Source organism: Grammomys surdaster, unplaced genomic scaffold (genome assembly GCF_004785775.1).
Source record: "Grammomys surdaster isolate TR1022 unplaced genomic scaffold, NIH_TR_1.0 125776, whole genome shotgun sequence".
NCBI lineage: Eukaryota > Metazoa > Chordata > Mammalia > Rodentia > Muridae > Grammomys > Grammomys surdaster.
In genome coordinates this window covers 1,414,414-1,433,083 of record NW_021620607.1, presented here as the reverse complement: position 1 = coordinate 1,433,083, position 18,670 = coordinate 1,414,414, and the positions used below count along the sequence as shown (strand labels likewise).

At 37.8% G+C, this 18,670-nt stretch overlaps 1 pseudogene; it reads right to left on the bottom strand.

Annotated features, from left to right (window-relative positions):
- Positions 1-17,206: 17,206 nt before the first annotated feature.
- On the bottom strand, positions 17,207-18,307 carry LOC114640124 (annotated as a pseudogene).
- Positions 18,308-18,670: the final 363 nt, after the last annotated feature.

Here is an 18,670-nt window from a genome sequence, read left to right as displayed (position 1 = left end):
TTCTGCCTGCCGCATGATGTGCACATCAGTGCCTCCTGCAGCCTTCCACTTTTTAATTGCCTCTCCTTCCTAATGAAGGCTGTATCAGCTCCAGTGCTAATTGAACTTCGTCCTTCATTCAGACTGTGTTATTAAACAAATAGTCACAGTGTTTGGTCTCACTTTAATGGGAGCATTGATGTTTGCTTAACATCAAAAACTTATTAGCAATCCATTGCAAAGGCAATTAATGGAGGACATGTGGGTAAGGAAATTGAACTAGTCTGCCGCACAGCACAGGACAAAGAACAGCACAGACACCCTGGTTTTCCACAGTTTAACCATCTGTATCCTGGAAGTCACAAGCTGATTGTTAAATTCTGGACTTTTAATTCAAATCAATGGCGTTATCATTTACATGAAGTTCCATGTATATGTCTGAGAAAGCTGTAGGACAAACAGACTTCTCTCTCTCTCTCACTTGCCTCTAATCACAAACTTCCTGTCTCTCGAAATCATGTTTGCTGAATATTTTAGCTAATAAACTTCTATTTACCATCATGCAAAACATCAACAGGTTAAAAACAAAGATACCATGTCACTTGTATCACATCCAGAGGTAAGCACATACCGGACTTTGCCTATGGGATATGGGGATGGTTCAGCAACTAAAAGCACTTGTTACTTTTGCAGAAGACCCACACTTGGTCCCCAGCACCTACATGGTAGCTTACAATACCATGTCACTCCAGTTCCAGGAGATCTGAGACTGGTTCCTGAACTTCTCAGGCATTAGACTCATAGGATGCACCTAGATACACTCAGGCAGACACATATTAAATAGATAAATATGTTATATTAAAAATTGTTTGTCTTATGTTCTTTTGTGCCCCATTATAATCTGTTGGAATAAAATTGGTACTGATTAATAGTTTGTGTTTAATCGGTAATTTGTCCTGTGAACCTTTGTTTAACAATAAACTGAGACATGCCTACCACATGGAATAACGAAAACTTATCTTCTGGTATGGACTGGGTATAGTTTATTTAGCCACTTGTTAAAGGATTTTAGATAATTGCCTCTGATTTAACTTCTTGCATAGCCCCAAGCAGGCACTGGAATTTGGTGAGTAGCAGGAACACTAGGAAAGTGAGTTAGCAGATGTCTCTACTGTAAAGCAGTCACACTCAGTTGTGTGATCATATGCCATGCTTGGTGTTACTAGAGCACAGCATCAAAAGATCCGCAACCACTTTTCCCCCTGAAGCTCACATTTATTTGTTGTATTTATAATTATGCCAATAAAATGAAAAACTGGCAAAAATAAACCGAGAAATATTCATATAAAATGGCTAGAGTTGTAGATTTTCTTCTACTTCTGAACTCCTGAGAAAAACGATACCCAAGTCCAAAGGACAAACCAATTGTAAAAATATGAACCTCAAGGTATTTGGCAAATGAGTAGTGAATAGCAGAGGAAATTCTTCCTCTTCTTTCTCCTCCTCCTCCTCCTCCTCCTTCTCCTCCCTCTCCTCCTCCTCCTCCTCCTCTTCCTCCTCCTCTTCCACCCTATGTTAAATATATATGAGAGAACATTCAATACTGGGTTACTTCATTTGTTCCAGAGACTGGAATGTGACTGGGAACCTCCCATCCATGTTAATTTGAGTCATGTTCGGGTAGTCCATGCATGGCTAGGCAATGTTTAGTGAATAGGTGGTGTGACTGCCTAGCAGGAATCCTTTTCGGAAAGAGCTATTGTTGGGAGAAAGTATATGTATATATACTCTGGTTTACTTAGGATTATAATGCATAAACTGTTAGTAATAGGTTTAAAGGATTAGCCTAGGCCAGCTTTCCATGTGATTGCTCTTTATATAAAAAAGTTAAATGCTGCTTCTAGTGCCATCATAAAAGTAAGGCTGGAGGATTATCGACTTTTGGAGGCTTTTATGAGATAGTTTGATAAGCAACTCGCAAGTTTTTAGCACTTGGCCCTGGTTTGTTGTTTACCTTGCTCAGGCAATTTAGTGTAATTAATTTTAATAGCTGTATTTACTTTTAGAGTTTGTGCCACTGTGGAGAGATATTTCTAGTCCAGATCTCAAATTTCTTTTTGGATTAAAAATCACACAATTATTTCAAATGAGAATCTTGTTTGTAAAAATTAATTGAAGAGAGTAAATGCAAAATCGTTAACATGTTTACAACATTTTATAAGGTAGGAATGTTGGATAGGGTTGGTTCAAAAGAATGAGAGTAACTAAAGTAGGTGATGGAAACTACCTATATATTTTAGTAAAGAATAAATAAAAATTTCATGAATAGAAGTTTAATAGCGCTATTTAAAATGCTATAATGTTGTGAGTTGGTATTTCTTTAACTAAAGATTTGTCTGAAAAAGTCATTGATCATGTTGTATGGTGGATAGAATCTTTCAGAGATTACATACTACTTTTTAGTTGTCTAAGAGCAAAGGCAAAACAGTGGGACCACAAAAAGGACAAGTTCCTTAGCAATGGGGAATGGCCATCCTCTGGTTCTTCATATTCCTCAACATTCTCAAAATGTCCACAAGCTTCCTAGTAGTTGGACTTCAGGGAAGGATACACGTCAGTATGTGATACTCATTTATTCTACACAGTGTTGATTGGTACTCTAGTCTTCTAATCCTATAACTAGGGCAGATATATAATTAAACATAAAAATGGATCATAGGATTCAATTTTTCATGTACAAAATATTTTCTTAAACATTTTGAAATGGATTTAATTAGCAATCATGTTTTTGGGGAAAATTTTACAAATGGAAAGAACATAAAGACAAGTGAATGACATTCCTGTAATCCCAGCATTTGGGAAATGGAGTCAAGTGGGCCTGGAGTTCAAGGCCAGCCTGGATGACATAGCTAGAACTTGTCTCCCAAAATGGGAGGTAAGAATAATCAGAATTTTACTCAGAGATATATTACCAAAATATAGTTTTATTTTTTCTTAATTTCTTTATTCTCCATTTTCAATAACATATATATACATATATGTATATATATATGTATATATATATATATATATATATATATTTGTGTGTGTGTGTATTTTCATATTTTTGTTGCTATAGTAAAACAGCAATGTAATAAAACCATTCCTTTATTCATCTTGTATATTGTTTTATTTGCTTAGCTTTAATTCAAACTACTTTTAATTTCTCTAAAGTTTAGATATTACTGTGAAGTCTCAGGATGGAATTATTGCCACTAAACATGCTCATTAGAAAAATCATGCTCTTGAAGAACCCTCTCGTTTCCTGTACTGGTTCCCTTTTTATGGAGACGGTTCAGGACTGTCTGGATCGATTATAATTCTGATGCGCCTGGTTGACATTACGGTTTATAGGAAGAAAAGTTAGGAAAAGCTTGTACATAAGGTACTCCTAAAAGTGTGTAGAAAAATGAATGATTGTTTAAAGATTATTATGTAGTATAAATATTCTGATCTATAAGTTTGATTTTTTTTTTCATTCAGGGAAACTATGAATCAGAGTATCCAGAGAATTCTTTCATTAAAGAGGAAGACAGGTTCAATAATGGAGACTCACAAATGGTAGAATAAAAGAAATACATAGTTTTGCTTTTGCAAAAATACTGAAGTGGAAAATAGAAAAGCCAAAATCAACAATAGCGGCAACAACAAAAAAATACCACATCCATTTGGACTAAAATACATGTATATATAACACAACTTTCCAAGCATAAAACGAAAAGTCTAGCCAAGGGAATGAAAGAAATACCTTTTAAAAAACTGCTGAAATAGGCCTGTTGTTGAAATAGTTTTATTTCCCCTTTAGAAGATCTATTTACTACAATTCTGGGAGCGAGAGGGACGATTTTGAATAAAGAATAGAGCCATTTAAGATGTTGTGCACAGTGCCAGAATTTATGAAGACCAGTTCGAATTAAAACTAAATGTCATCCAGCAAATAGAAGCCAACAGAAATGTACATTTCATTTATTGTATTGGGAGTTGGGGAGGGCATCGTGGATGGGCTTACACTAAACAGAACTCTTTTATATGGAACAGATTTTTATATGGACAGCACATACTTTGCAAAATCATGTCTTCAGTACTAGCTGTTCAGTTTAATTCACCAGTTTCCAAAAGTTGAAATCCGACCTTTACTTGGACACAGTGCAAAGAGAAAGGTGTTTCATGCATTCATTCTGTCAACAAATTAGTAGTCACCACATTTATTTTGCTGTGTGTTATTCTAGCCACTTTTTTTTTTTTTTTTGGTTTTTGGAGACAGGATTTCTCTGTGTAGTCCTGGCTGTCCTGGAACTCACTCTGTAGACCAGGCTGGCCTCGAACTCAGAAATCCTCCTGCCTCTGCCTCCCAAGTGCTGGGATTAAAGGCGTGTGCCACCACCGCCCGGCTATTCTATCCACTCATAAGATCATTTGTAAGTCTGTACATTCTTGTCTTTAGATGTTTCCAGAAACAGGAGAGATAATGTATTAACAAGAGTGGTATGTGCAGTGGTTAGTCTTATATGTCAACTTGACAGAATCTAGAATCACCTGGGAAAATTGTCTTGTTGAGAAACTGTCTAGATCAAGTTGGCCATGGGCTTGTGTTTTGGGGATTGGCTTAATTGCATTAGTTAACTATCCTGGGAAGACTCATCATCTACTAAAGGTGGCACCATTCCCTGGGCTTAGGTTTTGTAGAGATGGGGATGAGCACAAGTAAGCATGAATGCATTCAGCTTCTGTCTGCTCTTGGCTGTCGATGTGATGTAACTAGCTCCTGCTGCCTTGACTTCACCACAGTGATAGACTATACGCTGGAACTCTGAGCTAAAATAAAACCTTTTCCCCCAAGTAATGATATTTTATGATGGCAATAAAAATGAAAGTCCAACAGAATTCCACTTCTGCTAACAGTTAAGGTAGGATGATTTGGACATTCTGGTCTGATCGTCAGGTAAAGTCTGTATCTCACTGATGGTTGTCCAAGATAAGATCTTAAGTCTATTCATTTCCCCTGCAATTTAGTTTATGATTTATTTGTAAAGGCTTTCTTTAATGATTGGCATTGACGGAAGAACTTTCAAACTAAAATAGAAACGCAGTTTGAATAAAAAACCCTGGAAATGCATGTTTTATAAACCAGAGGTTCAGGTGCACTGACATTTTCTCAGCTCTGAGAAAATCATAAATTATTTTTTATTAGCAGGAATTGCTATAGCTCTAGATCTTCACGATTGCTACACAGGAGTTCTTTCCAAAACATCAAGTAGCTGCCAGTTTCAATTTTCTTTTCAAATTTACACATTAAAAACATTGTTTTAGATGTTGAACAAAACTGTCTCTTACATCCAAGGGACAGAGCCAGAGTAGTGAAATGAGCATTTTGGTTTGATTTCTTCCCCTCCAGCCTGGCTCTCCAGTGAAAACCAGCCTTGTAGTATTTGATAATTAGAAGACTGGTGTTAAATATTAATAATGAGAGGAAAAATCAAATTCCAGCTTTCCTCTTTTATATCTTCATGCCTGGAAGTTACATATTCAAATGTTTAGGGTAAAGAAAACCTCTTTTCTAGTCATGTAGCTCTTTGTATAACTAGTGATCTCAAGAACCAGTAAGATGGCAGAAAGTGAAGTACTTATTCAATATTTGTCATATGTCAGATATGGTATTGGGCATGGAAACAAAAAAGCAGGTAAAAGACAGAAAAGAAACTGACTCTAGTGACTAAAGTGTGCAGGGTAGATAGTTGACACATAAACTCATAACACATGGCAGTGAGTGCTGGGAAGAAAAATTGCAGAGAAGCGATAAATAGACAGTCAGGTTGGCTGTTAGGTTTTGCAAATTTTGAAAAGAGAAGGCTTGGAACGATATTTGTGAGTTGTTAATGTGTATATGGAAAACAGGTGAGGTACCATGTTAATATCTGCTGTAATTAGAATAGCAAAAGCAAGCACTAGGAAGCAGGGCCATGACTACTGAGGAAGGAGTAAGGCCACTGATAGGAAGGGGTGAGCATGGGCTCAGACAAGTTGTTGTGTGTGGTGTGTATGGACTGTGTAGGCATCTTCAAGTCTTTACAAAGAGTCTGGCTTTTAGAGGAGTGAAGCATGAAGTTTATTTTTAGAACAGTGCCCAAAGAAATTTCATGCATTTATTCTCTGAAAATACACTAAAATTGGGAAAAGATTAATGAATTGAACCCAACTGGGTTTCAATGTTCAAGGCAAGCATTGGTGGCAATGTGGGCTAGGATAGCATCAATAAGGGTGGTGAGATGCCATCTAATTCTTTTTTTTTTTTTTAATTTATTTTTTTCTCAAATCGTAATTCATTCACACAGGGGTTATAAACACAGAAAGGCAGGATGTGGGGAAGGGAATGACACTGGAGTGTGGGTGATCAGGAAGAATACAGATATCATCAGAACCGGGTATCGGCTGGGTGAAGGTTCAGGGGGCCATCTAATTCTGATGTTTAGAAAACGGGGCCAAAGTTTCCACTCTTGGGTTGGAGGACAATAAGACAAAGAACACAGTAAGGATGGATTCAGACTCTTGACATATACACCTGGAATGATGCAGTTTTAATTTAGAGATAATAGGGTTTGGAGGCTGAGAGCATAAAAATAGTTTATGGAAGAAGATGAGAAACTTGGTTTTGGACATATTCATTCTTATATGCCCCTTTGCTATCCATATGGAGGCAGTAAGCAGAAAATTGGAAATTATTAAAGCAAACTGGAAGTAAAAGTTTGAGATCAAATTTCATTTACTAATATCCCTTGCATTCTAGGTTGTGTTGCTTCTAGTTGTGTTTGTGGTTCCCTAGAACTCCCAGTTATAAATAGCATCTCTCAAGTTGTATCAGCACTTCAATACTGGATTGCAAATATATGTCTGTCTATCTATCTATCTATCTATCTATCTATCTATCTATCTATCTATCTATGTCTTGGATCTAATCTATTTGTATCTATCAATCATATATCACGTCTATCTAGCTATCCATCTATTATCATACATCAACTAACAATTTATATTTCCAATAATATATAACTTCCCTCAAATCAACAATACACAACATCTAGCCACATAACTGTTTCACATCTGCATTGTGGAAGTGTATGGGTGAAGGCTAATGGGTATGATATTGATTTATTGTCAGGAAACATTGACTGATGTTTCTGTTTGTGTCCTTCCTCTGAAAGAAGGCTATTTTTGAGAAGGCCTTTGTTCCTTTTTCAAGGGATGCATCCCAGAGATAACCCTGATTTTAGGCTCCTTGTTGTGATAACCTGTAATATTTATACACGAGCATGATCTCCTTCCAAGAACATTACAAACATTGGTTAATTGCTTGCTATCTTACCTCATAAGACAGGAAAAGCCACATTCACATTCAGCTGAAAAGTTTCTCAACAGGGGGTTTGAACAGTAGAGTGTCTATCCAACACCTGGACAGTCAAGAAGACAGAGATTCATAGTGCATGTAATGATGACAGCTTCATCTTCATTAGCTAATATTGTAGCACTTCAGCATTCTCCTCATAAAAACCAGAAGACCGAAGAAAAGAAATATTTCATTCCCTAGAGATTACAACTGATGCTCATCAACTTGATGAACAGATGGGAGAGAGAAGAGCCAAGAGGGTAAATGGAGAGGTGGACCAAAGCTGCCCTGAACACTTCTTGATATAAAACCAGAATTGCTTCACCAGAGGATTGCAAGGATGTACTTAGGAAGTTATCAGAATGACAATAGAGGTATTTGCCTGAATCACTATAAAAACAGCTTCACATTTTGCGTGTATCATTAGAAATGTCAGGCAAAACTATTGTGTTTCACATTTTAAAAAATTCACTTATTGGCGAATACTGAGATACCTTCGGTAGCCCTTTATGGCCTCAGGGGGATAGTGTGATATATAAACTAGACTACCATTTCTGTTCTCATTCAAATTTCTAGGGTAGAGACTATTGACACTTAGCATTTTGGCACATACCTTGTTTCAGAAAGTTCTTCAGGATTGCTTTGAGTGTCCCCATTTGGTTTCAACACTCCTATTAATAGAACTAAGACACAGCAAGAACAAGTGTTAGCATTACATAGTTGGTGTATTGGCATATGGTGGGCCCCCAAGCAGAAGATATACACTTAGCTCTGATTTGTGTGTTAAGTATTGGCAATGAAGGGATTCCTGGCTTTGAATAATTCACACTAGTTACTTAGAACATAAGTCATTATATTGCCCCTAACTATCTAGAAACCAAAATGCATATATTCAAAATTACGTCACAGGTTAGAGGAATGAAACTCATTGTAGTATATATTATTTTCCTTCAAGATTTTGCCTTGGGCAAACAGGAGTTGGATTACCCTAGTCTCAGATCTCCTCTTTCCTCGTCATCTATACTTAATGAACTTTGTTGGGTTGTGGAGATAAATTTTATTTTTTAGATATTTGGAGATAATAATACAAGACTGGCCTTGGGCAAAATTGAACAATATGGTTAAGTTAGGAACCTTGGAATCTCCCATCTCTGAATATTGCTCTGTCTTGTTTTTTCCATGCATTTATAAAATCCTTGCTACATTCCTTTCAAACAAATATAAATAACTTAGATTTAACCCTGAGTCTATTTTCCACAAAGAGATCTATTGCATGGAAGAGAGCAAAGCCAGGTCTTAAAAACACTTTTTAAAACCAGAATCTTTTTGAAAATTCTTTATTGTGACAGCATAAATAGAGTGAGGAATTCCTTGTTGGATAGATCTGGACTTTACTTCCAACCTAATCATCCATAAATTGTGGGTGCCATCTAAAATATTGTAAACACCACAAGTTTATTTTTCTTCTCTACATAGTATTAAACATTTGAACATATTTAAGGCATATTTTCTGTGCATACTACTTGATCTGCACAATAAACACTAATTGTTTGTTAATATTCAATCAACAGTTACTTATGTTACATGTATATCAGTTTCTGAGGAGTACGACCACAGTAAAATGCAAATATTGTAAATGCTAAAACAAAGATAGAAACACCACCATTTCCTATTGATCCTCAAGCCACAGCACAAGTGCAGTTCTTTCTATAGTCTATTTCACGTGTGTCCATATTTATTGGTGAACAGAGCAGCAGCTAAAGCATTTTCCTTAGCATCCCCTGTTAGAGTCCTATTTTTGTACTTATTGACTCTACTCATCCTCTTGCTCTTTGTCCTGTACTTCCAGAAATCGAAGTGGCCATGACTATTGCCCCCTTCTGTTCCTGGGAGCTTCTTTCTGCTGCTTTCTCACATCTATTTCTCTGTGAGACACAGAATTAGAGCACATCCTCCCTGAAATAGCAGCGACCTGAATCCAGCTCTCCTGGGAGCAGAGAAGGGTGGATTCCAAAATTAAGTCTAAGTAGGAGCAAAGGGAAGGGAGTTATTTTATCCAAATTATTTAATACAGGAGAAAGAGTTCTCTACAAGACGTTGGGAAAATGTCTGGGCATCGAGGATGGCATCTTTAGACTGGTTTACATGTATAGTATGTGTGTAAGTGGAGATGTTTTTGGAATTATTGTTTATATAGGTCAATGGAAGTAAAATTCTTGACTCTATTTTTTTTCTCATTTGTATTACTTGACAGTGTATACAAAGTCAGAATGCCTGAAAGTTGAAAAAGATATAGTCTGGACTATAAAGAAGAGAATGAAATATTTAGTATTCTGTGATGATAGTGTTCTATGACCATAACTGAAGTTCCAGGAATACAAAGAAGGTAGGTGAGGAAATCTAGGAGAGTGGAGGCCTGTGGTGTTACTCACACTTGGGCAATAGCTGCAAGGGACCTCAGGCATACTTGAAAATAATGGCCCTATGGGATGAGGGAGCTCAGGAGCATAAGTGGTAGGACTGTGGGAAGTTGCATGTGGGACAAGAAGAGGGGCTGTGATACAGCTTTGTAATGTGACAATATGCCCATTAGTGATAGTTGAGACATGACCACTGGTGTAGTTTATTATGGTATGACAGTGCGTGAGCATCTAAGAGACAGAAGCAAACTTGAATTATTCGTTCAAGATCTTGGGAGGTGAGAAGGAGGGTAGCTGACAGACAGAAAGCAGAAAATTTGATTATGGGATTCAAAAGCGGGTTGATAAAGAGACAACTTTAGTTGGAGGGTAATGTATAGTGTCGTGGTGTTGAGAGAAAAGCAAAGGAACAGAAGGGAATGATGGTGGTTTCCTCAGAGAAGAATTAGCTCTAGGTTCTCAGCCTAGGGGAAAGAACATAGATGAAGAACATGGGAGAAAGATGAAATAGTGATTAAGGTGAATGAGAAGGAAAAAAGTCTCCTATAAGTGTCTGAGAAACTGTTAGTTTTGTTTGGGAGCAGTTATAATTCCACATGAGGAGTGCAGAAGGTATCCATACTGGACTACATCAGCCGGGTTCACTTTTTCCCACTAAATGCTTATAGGCTTCAAGTGTATTCTGACATTTAAGTTCTTGCAACCAAATTTATTATAGTATCATCGATGTAGAAACCTTGACCCAACTTCTAAATGCCTTAACTATACAGGAATATGTTTTCATGTTCTATCCATCTTTAGCAATTTAAGTTTAGTTGTATTGTATGATAAAGAATGGTGTAAGTTTTAAGGATTGAAGGTATCCACGGGATCATACAATTTAACCTATTGGTTGATTTCCACTTGTTAGCAGCCAATAGTTTTGTGTCTCTTGTGTTTTAGGGAGGACATGACCTTCTTCATAATGATGGAATAATTCCATTTCTATAGCTCCGTCTCTAGACAGGTAGGAAGAGAGCAGAGGTTTAGGAACCTGTCGTTATTTTTATGTGGCTCCATCATATTCTTATGTTTCAGGGCAAAACAATATACACCTTGGAAATAATGGAGCTTCAGAAATCAATATGGTTGTTAAGTTCTTGGGGTATTGAAAAACTATAAGAATATATATGTTAACACGTTAATCACAAGTTCAGGGAAACTCATTGGTTTATATAACAAATAAGGAGAGATGTTTCTATTAATTACATTTGTTGTTTGACATTTTCATACTTGCCTATTTTCCACCATCTCTCACTTCCTTTTCCTGTTTATTTACCACTCTCCTACATGCATTACTCACTTCTTACCCATGTTCATGTCTATTTGTATTACTTTTGTGTCTTTCTGTGTTTCACCAAGGCATTGTGTGTGCCCATAGGATTGGAACTATCCATTGCAACCTGGAAGAATCGCCAGTGGTTACCAAGCAAAAATAATGGCTCCCCTTCTCTCAGTAGCTAATAGTTCATCAAAATGGAATAGGATCATGTGAGCGCGCCTCTCCATCCATATCTGCTCTTGAAAGAACCTTTCCTTTGCTGGCCCAATCCAACAAGCCATAGGTGCTGTGAGGTTGTGATTGTACTGGCTGGGTCCTGTGTAAAGGATGAGATTGTCTGCCATTATTGCTATCTTCCAGCTCTTGCAACCTCTGTCTACTCTTCTGCAATGTTCCCTTTTCCTTAGAAGTGGCAGTGTGACTCACTAAGAGTTATTGATTTATATATTTTTATACAGGGCCTTACTTTGTATAGCATATGCTGGCTTTGAACTTTGGAAATTCCTTGCCTTAAATTTTCAAGTGCTAGGATTATAGATTTGTGTTACTATGGTTGGCTTTAAAAGACAAGCTTTCAAAAACAGCAGTAGCAGCAGCAGCAGCAACAACAACAATAACAACAATGGCAACAACAACAAACCAACCAACCAATTAACCAACCAACCAACCAACTAAAGCAAAACAACAACAAAAGGCCCAGGCTAAATTTAGTTTCTAATGTATGCAAGCAGGGCATAAAAAAATAGTTGTTTCAAAGATGCAGGCTTATCAAAAGCATGCTCTGTGCCTCACACTTTGTGTTGTAGCAGTGAGATAGAATGTCATTTGAAGAATAAAAAAGGAAATAAAAAATGTACGACTCTTCAATTCATCCTAGTTCAGTATGAGTTGTTGCAGAAGAGTTCCACTGGTCAGGAGGCTCAAGCTAGATCATGGCCATGGGGAAAGTTTGAGATGAGACAAATGCAAAACTTCAGCCAGAAGTGGCCTGTGGTGTCCAACTTTAACTTCTCACTGTCTATAACAATTTCTGTCTCTACGCTTAGACATAAGTCTAAAAATCTCAAACATCTCAAATGTTTATCAGGAGATGTTACACCAACACCACAGCATACTCAGCTCTGCACACACCAGTTTGTAGATGACAAGGTACCTAGAAAGTTCTGGAGAAGGTAACTCTAGTTAGAATTGACTGATGTGGCACCAGCTTCTGCTGTAATTCATAGGCAGTAGCACACATGTGTCACCTCTACACAAAGTTCATGCATTGCTTCAGGGCTAAGATAAATGATTCACTTATTTATATTAGAAAGAAACAAAGTACTTGTTGATTTGAACAGAGCTTCTGAATCAAAAAACATTTAGAAAGCATTGTTTCAAAGGCATAATTTACACCTTGTAGGAATGTACCACAAATATGTTGCTTCTAGAAGGGAGGCATGTTTGAGGACATCAGTAAAGACTCAGCCCTGTAGCATCAAACAGTCCATACACAGAGTCACAGTGAGATACCTCCCTCTAAATTTGATATTTGCAAAAACTGTTTTGTGCTACAAGTCATAGACATTTCAGCCTTAATTGAGTTGCTTATGGAAGCAAGCACAGACAATGACAGATTCTCAGTTGCCTCTCAGCCAGGTGAAAAGCATCAAATAAATAAATAAATAAACAAACAAATAACCTCAAACAAAACCCAAAAGAGAAGGAAAATGCCAAACCCAAACAACAACCTCCCACCACAAAAAGCTCCATGAAACCACCAAACCACCTTTTGGAAGAAAACCAAAGCAAAGAAAAAAGCAATAAAAATAAAAGTAAACCTCAAATAAATCAAACCCCCAAACTCAGAACTTCAGCAGGTATATTTCACTTCTTAAAAAGCCGGCTTTAATCTCTATAATTTAATGTTCGCCACATGAATTTAAGGACACAAATTAAGTCTTCAAATTGGGGGTCTCCTTTCTAACATTTTTATAGCACAAAACTCAGAGTGTTATTTTGATGTAAGATGGAACCCAAGACCTTATGAATGCTAAGGAAGCTCTCTGCCATTAATCTTTGTCCTCAACCTCCACTCTTATATTTAACTGAAGATAGATTACTTTATAAAGTATCCAGTATTTATGAAGTGATTACCATGTGCTAGCTTTTGACCTCCTTTTAACTCTGAAAAAAATTGGGATAAGCTAAAAACAGGCTGCAGCTAGTACACAAGGAAGAAGAAAAAGACATATGGTAGGGATATAGGAAATACTTGAGCCTAACACAGAGGGTGTTTGGTTTCCTCTGACCTCAGACCTAGGTGCCTTGGTGGAGAGCATCCACTGGGACAAACAGCCTACAGAATTGTTCCCACTGTACCATAGGAGAACTTCAGCACAGAAAAACAGGTAGGATCTCTATATAGCACAAGGCCCACCTTGGATTCCAGGGAAGACTTTGATGCACTGGTACCTTGGTTAGGTCTATGGGAATGTGTCCTTTGGCTGTACAATTCCTTGAGGTTTTTCAAGTTTTGCCTCTTATTAGTTATTTACCAACTTTCATACAATTCCTTGAGCTGTTTCTTTCCTCACTAATTTGATGGTATGACTTAACTTCCTCTATATGATATTACTAACAATTATGACAGCTACTATTTGTTCATGGAATCCACATAAGCATGCATATCGTTTTATGGAAATTACCAGTAACTAATCATTATGTTAATCTTTATAACATTATATAGATCCCACAGAAGTGAGCTTATTTGCATCAACTTGTGAAAAGCTCATACATGGGAAGTTTCTTGTTTTGAGTAAAACAATTCTTCCTGAAGATTTAAACCTCTCACATAAATATGTGTTTCCCTTTGTTAGCCATAGGGGGGTGATGAGGTTATATTGACATTGCTTGAGGAGACCAAGGCAGGAAATGGCAAATCTAACCCCTAACCTCTCTACCCTGCACAATTTTTGTCTAATTTTATGATTTAAAACCTGTCATGGAAAGCCCCAGGGGTGACATCTTTGGGAATTGCAAAACAATTGTTTTCAAAATGACTTGTTTAGAGGTTGTCAGGCTCCTAGACATTGTGAATGTAACCTGTAATTGGAATTTTCTTCTTTTTCCTGATGTTGAGAACAGGTAAATTAAAATCAGATGTTCATTTCTTGCTACTTAAGACTGTAGTTTACCCATCTTGTCTTCTGAAAAATAGGTATAATTAGATCTCTTGCATAATTTACTCAGTTTTCTATAAAAAGCAGTTCACAGATTAGTTCGAAACTAGAAACACTGACAGGAATGACTCCTTATTACAAGATGATTGATTAATTTGTTGTGGCTGAAAAAGTGTTAGTATCATATTTTCAGATTGTAGGATAGAAAGTAGATAATGTTTCTCTGAATGTCTAGTGTGATAAAATCAAGTAATAGCCAGTTCCTTTGAGTTCAATTCATTCAGTTGTGTGTTTCCTTTTGTTATTGTTCCTCTGAGACAGTAACAAGGTCACAAGAGTGTTCTCACTCCATGCTTACACATAGGTATGAATCCGTGTTGGTGTATCACTCTGGACCAGAGCATCTCACTATTGTGCTTGCAATGTAGCAACATCAGCACCATCTGATGTATTGGTAGAAAGGCCAGTTCTAGTGTCCCACTAATGACTTCTGAATCAGATACTTGTGGGTACAGGAGGCTGCGTTTTAAGAGACCCTCAAGGCTCCAATTCTGTGCCCATTTAGAAAGCCAATAGTTCTTCTCCAGGGCCGATGATCTATGTAATTACTTCTAGATTCTTGGCTTGATAATGGTGTTGATATGGGCCATGACTCTAGAACCACTGATCTAAAGAAGTTTGGCTTACATAATTCCTCAACTTTTGTTACTTGTATCATTTCATTAGCAGGTAGAATCACTAAGTCACAGAGTGTGGAATGCTATCTTTACAGCGGAAGTCGTTCCACAAACGCTTGCTTCAGTTAGGATCCCCACCAATAGTCAATTGAAATTTGAATGCTTTTTATCCAACTTTGTTAAAGGCTTCGCTTTTTAAATAAATCTACTACATATAAAGCAATATCTGGTTGTAGCCTTCACTTGAGTATCAACAATGAGGTTTAGCAACCATTTCACATACTTATGGATTTATTAGCTTCTTGTGTTTGTACTGAAGTTAATTGCTTGTTATTATTTTATTTGGTTATTGTTCATGATTCTTAGGAGCTTTAGAAAAAATGCTTGATACTTTGAAAATTTTATGTTTCTTGCATTTAAAAAATGGGAAGGAAGATACTATCTTGAAGATTATTTTATCAAGTTTATATATTTATAGTGTGTGGGCATACGCACACATGCATGTGTGTGTGTGTGTGTGTGTGTGTGTGTAGGTGTATATGCACTTCACAATGCACAGAGGTCAGAATACATTTTTCTAGAGTCTGTTTTCTCCTTCCACCTTTACATGGGTTCCAGGGATTGCACTAAGGACATCCGGTTTGCATAGGATCTACTTTTACCACAGGATCCATCTTACTAGCCCTGTGTTATATTTCTGATGTCTTCTCAGTGTTTATAATTTTATTATAGCTATTTCTAATGTATTACAGATATAAGCTTATAATTTAATGTGTGTCTCCTTATTTATGAGTTTGTTTATATGGTGTCTTTGAAAAATTCTTTTTGTAGGAAACAGATGTTTTATTAGTATATGCACAAGGTTTTGTCTTCAATATTTAAGTTTTTAATCTATATGAAAATTATTCATGTATGCAGATATCTAAGTAGATAATGTATAACATAAGTACAACATATATATTTAAATGAAGGTTTTTCGTGCAGAATAAAACAGCCATTTAAATGGTACAGCACAGGCTTTGACAAACGTTTTCACACATAACCACCACAGTCCAGCTGTGGAGGTTTTAATCATCTTGGTAATCTCCTGTGCCTCTGCAGTCAGTCAACCAACTTCCCAGATCTACCCAAGCCCTGATCTCTTTTTACAAGCATAGATTAGCTTTGTCTGCTCTACGATTGTATCTAAATCGGTCCACTTGATTTGTGTTGCTTTGTATGTGTGTCTTCTTCTTCTTTTTTTTAATACCATACTCATGATGAGCTTTACATGTCTTTGGAGGTTGTTTAACAGTTGATTTTCTTCTTTTCTGAATGTTGCAACATTTCTTTATATAGATTGTCTTAATCAAGGTTTGTATTCTTTTACAAAACATCATGACCAAGAAGCAAGTTGGGGGAGGAGAGGGTTTATTCAGCTTATACTTCCACATTGCTGTTCATCATCAAAGAAAGTCAGGAGTGAAACTCACACAAGGTAGGAACTTGGAGGCAGGAATAGATGCAGAAGCCATGGAGGAATGCTGTTTACTGGCTTGCTTCCCCTGGCTTGCTCAGCCTGCTTTTTTTTTTTTTTTTATGAAGGAATTTATTGTATTTTTGAAGAAAATTATTATAAGGTTCCTAGTATGAAAGACAATAAACAGTGAGTTGAGGGTCATTAGAAACATCTCAGTAGTAAAAACCTCCCGCACCTGTCTTCCCCATCTATATGCTATTCAATTTAATGGCACAGAGGAACCAAAATCAGATTTCTACCAACCCAAGACTAAGTAAGACATGCCATGATGTTTTTTAGGGAAACCGAGCTTCCTCAACTAAAATAAGAAAACCAAGGTGTAGAGTGATATGCCATTTTTCCTTCCCACTTGACTTGCTCTCTGATGATCAAGACAAAACAGCATCAGAGTCTTAGACTCCTGAACTAGTCTTACCTTGCTAATGGGGCCAAGAGTAGGAACTTGTACTCCTGTACAATTAAGAAAAAAAGACTTTACATAACAGGACCTTAGGGCTCTGGCTTCTCTGTATTTTCAGTGAAATCCACTAATGGTAGGATAGAGATTGGAGGAGGAGGTAGAGACATCCATTACAAGACAACATGACAGTAGAACCCTACCTAGACTTTAAAGAATTGATTCTATTCAGGCAGGAGCAAACTGACATAATTAAGTTTCACACTTATAAAACTATCACTCAATTCAGGAACAAGCGGCATTTGGTTGTTGATACAATTCCATCTGTAAGTCCTAACTTTAAATTTAGAGAAGAAATACACTCATTGCATTAATATTATGGGTTGGGGTTTCTTACATGATTCCTAAATCCATCGACTATTTAGTTTTGATACAATTTACAGCTATGATAGCAGGACTAACACAGGCAGCCCTGGTTCAGGTATGGTCTTTAGTTTCAGAAAGTCCATCGGTCTTGTAGCTGGCTGTCATTGCTAAATCTGTTGCTTGCAGAGGCCTCAGAGCTCTGGGTTTGCCGAGTAGAGTCCTCACCATTTAAGCTCTTCCTACATACTGGGCATGTGTCATGCAGTTCTAGCCATGGCACGATGCAGCTGCTGTGGAAGAAGTGGTTGCAGGGTAACTGCCGGACTTTCTCCTCAACTGTGTAATCCTCCTTGCACACTGGACATTCTAAACCCGTATTGACTTGTTCCTGAGTTACTGTCACTGTTGGGAGAGACGTGATCTTCTCCTTGTCAGCTGGAGGGGGACCTGTGTTTTCCAGCTGTCCCAGAAGCTGAGTTACAATGGCATCAAGCCCTGTCTGACCCCAGGCATAGTCCCCAGGGTTGGAGTGCAGCATCCCGCTCCAAGAAAAGGGGTGTGGGTATCCAGGCATGGCAGAATTTGCAAAAAATCCTGCAAAGATCTGTTGTATTATTCCTTCAATAGCTGGTGACCTGTCGGGATGGGTACTTCCCCGAGACCTGTATCTTCTTGTCATTGGCAACCTTGGAGGCCGACTTGGTCCCCAAAAGTCAGTGTGAGTTTGGTGACCTCTCTCATTGGCTCTATTATCTTGGTCCAGTGGATTGCTACTTAGAAATGGTCTAAAATCTTGTAAAAACATTGTGTGATCCAGATGGTCCCAAAGCTCGGCAAAATGTGTTGCTGTGCTATTGTCTGTCCGGCTTCCAACACCACCTAAAAAACTGGAATCATCTGTCACTTCCTCAATAAAGCCTGATTCACATCTGGGACATATATATTCCGGTAGTTTGGGATTGACCTCACCTTACAAAAGTGGCAGAAGAAACGGTGCGCGGAGACAGCGGAACCAGCGTCCGCCCCCGCCGCCGAGGCCTCCGCCATGTTTCGCCTCCACCAAGAATGTCCGAAAGGGCGGCCGGCGGTCCCTCCCCAGGCCGCTACCGCCACCGCCGTCACCGCCTCCGTTCTCAGCCTGCTTTCTTATAGAACCAAGGCTACCAGCCCAGGGATGGCACCACCCACAATGTGCCCTTCCCCCTTGATCACTAATTGAGAAAATGCCTTAAAGCTAGATCTCATGGAGGCATTTTCTCAAGGGAGCCTCCTTTCTCTGTGATAACTCCAGTTTGTGTCAAGTTGACACAAAAAAAACAGCCTTATATGCAATACGCATCCTTGCCTGTTAAATAGAAATTATTCTTACTTTTGGATATGGTGGAAATGTTGAGATGAACCTATGTATTA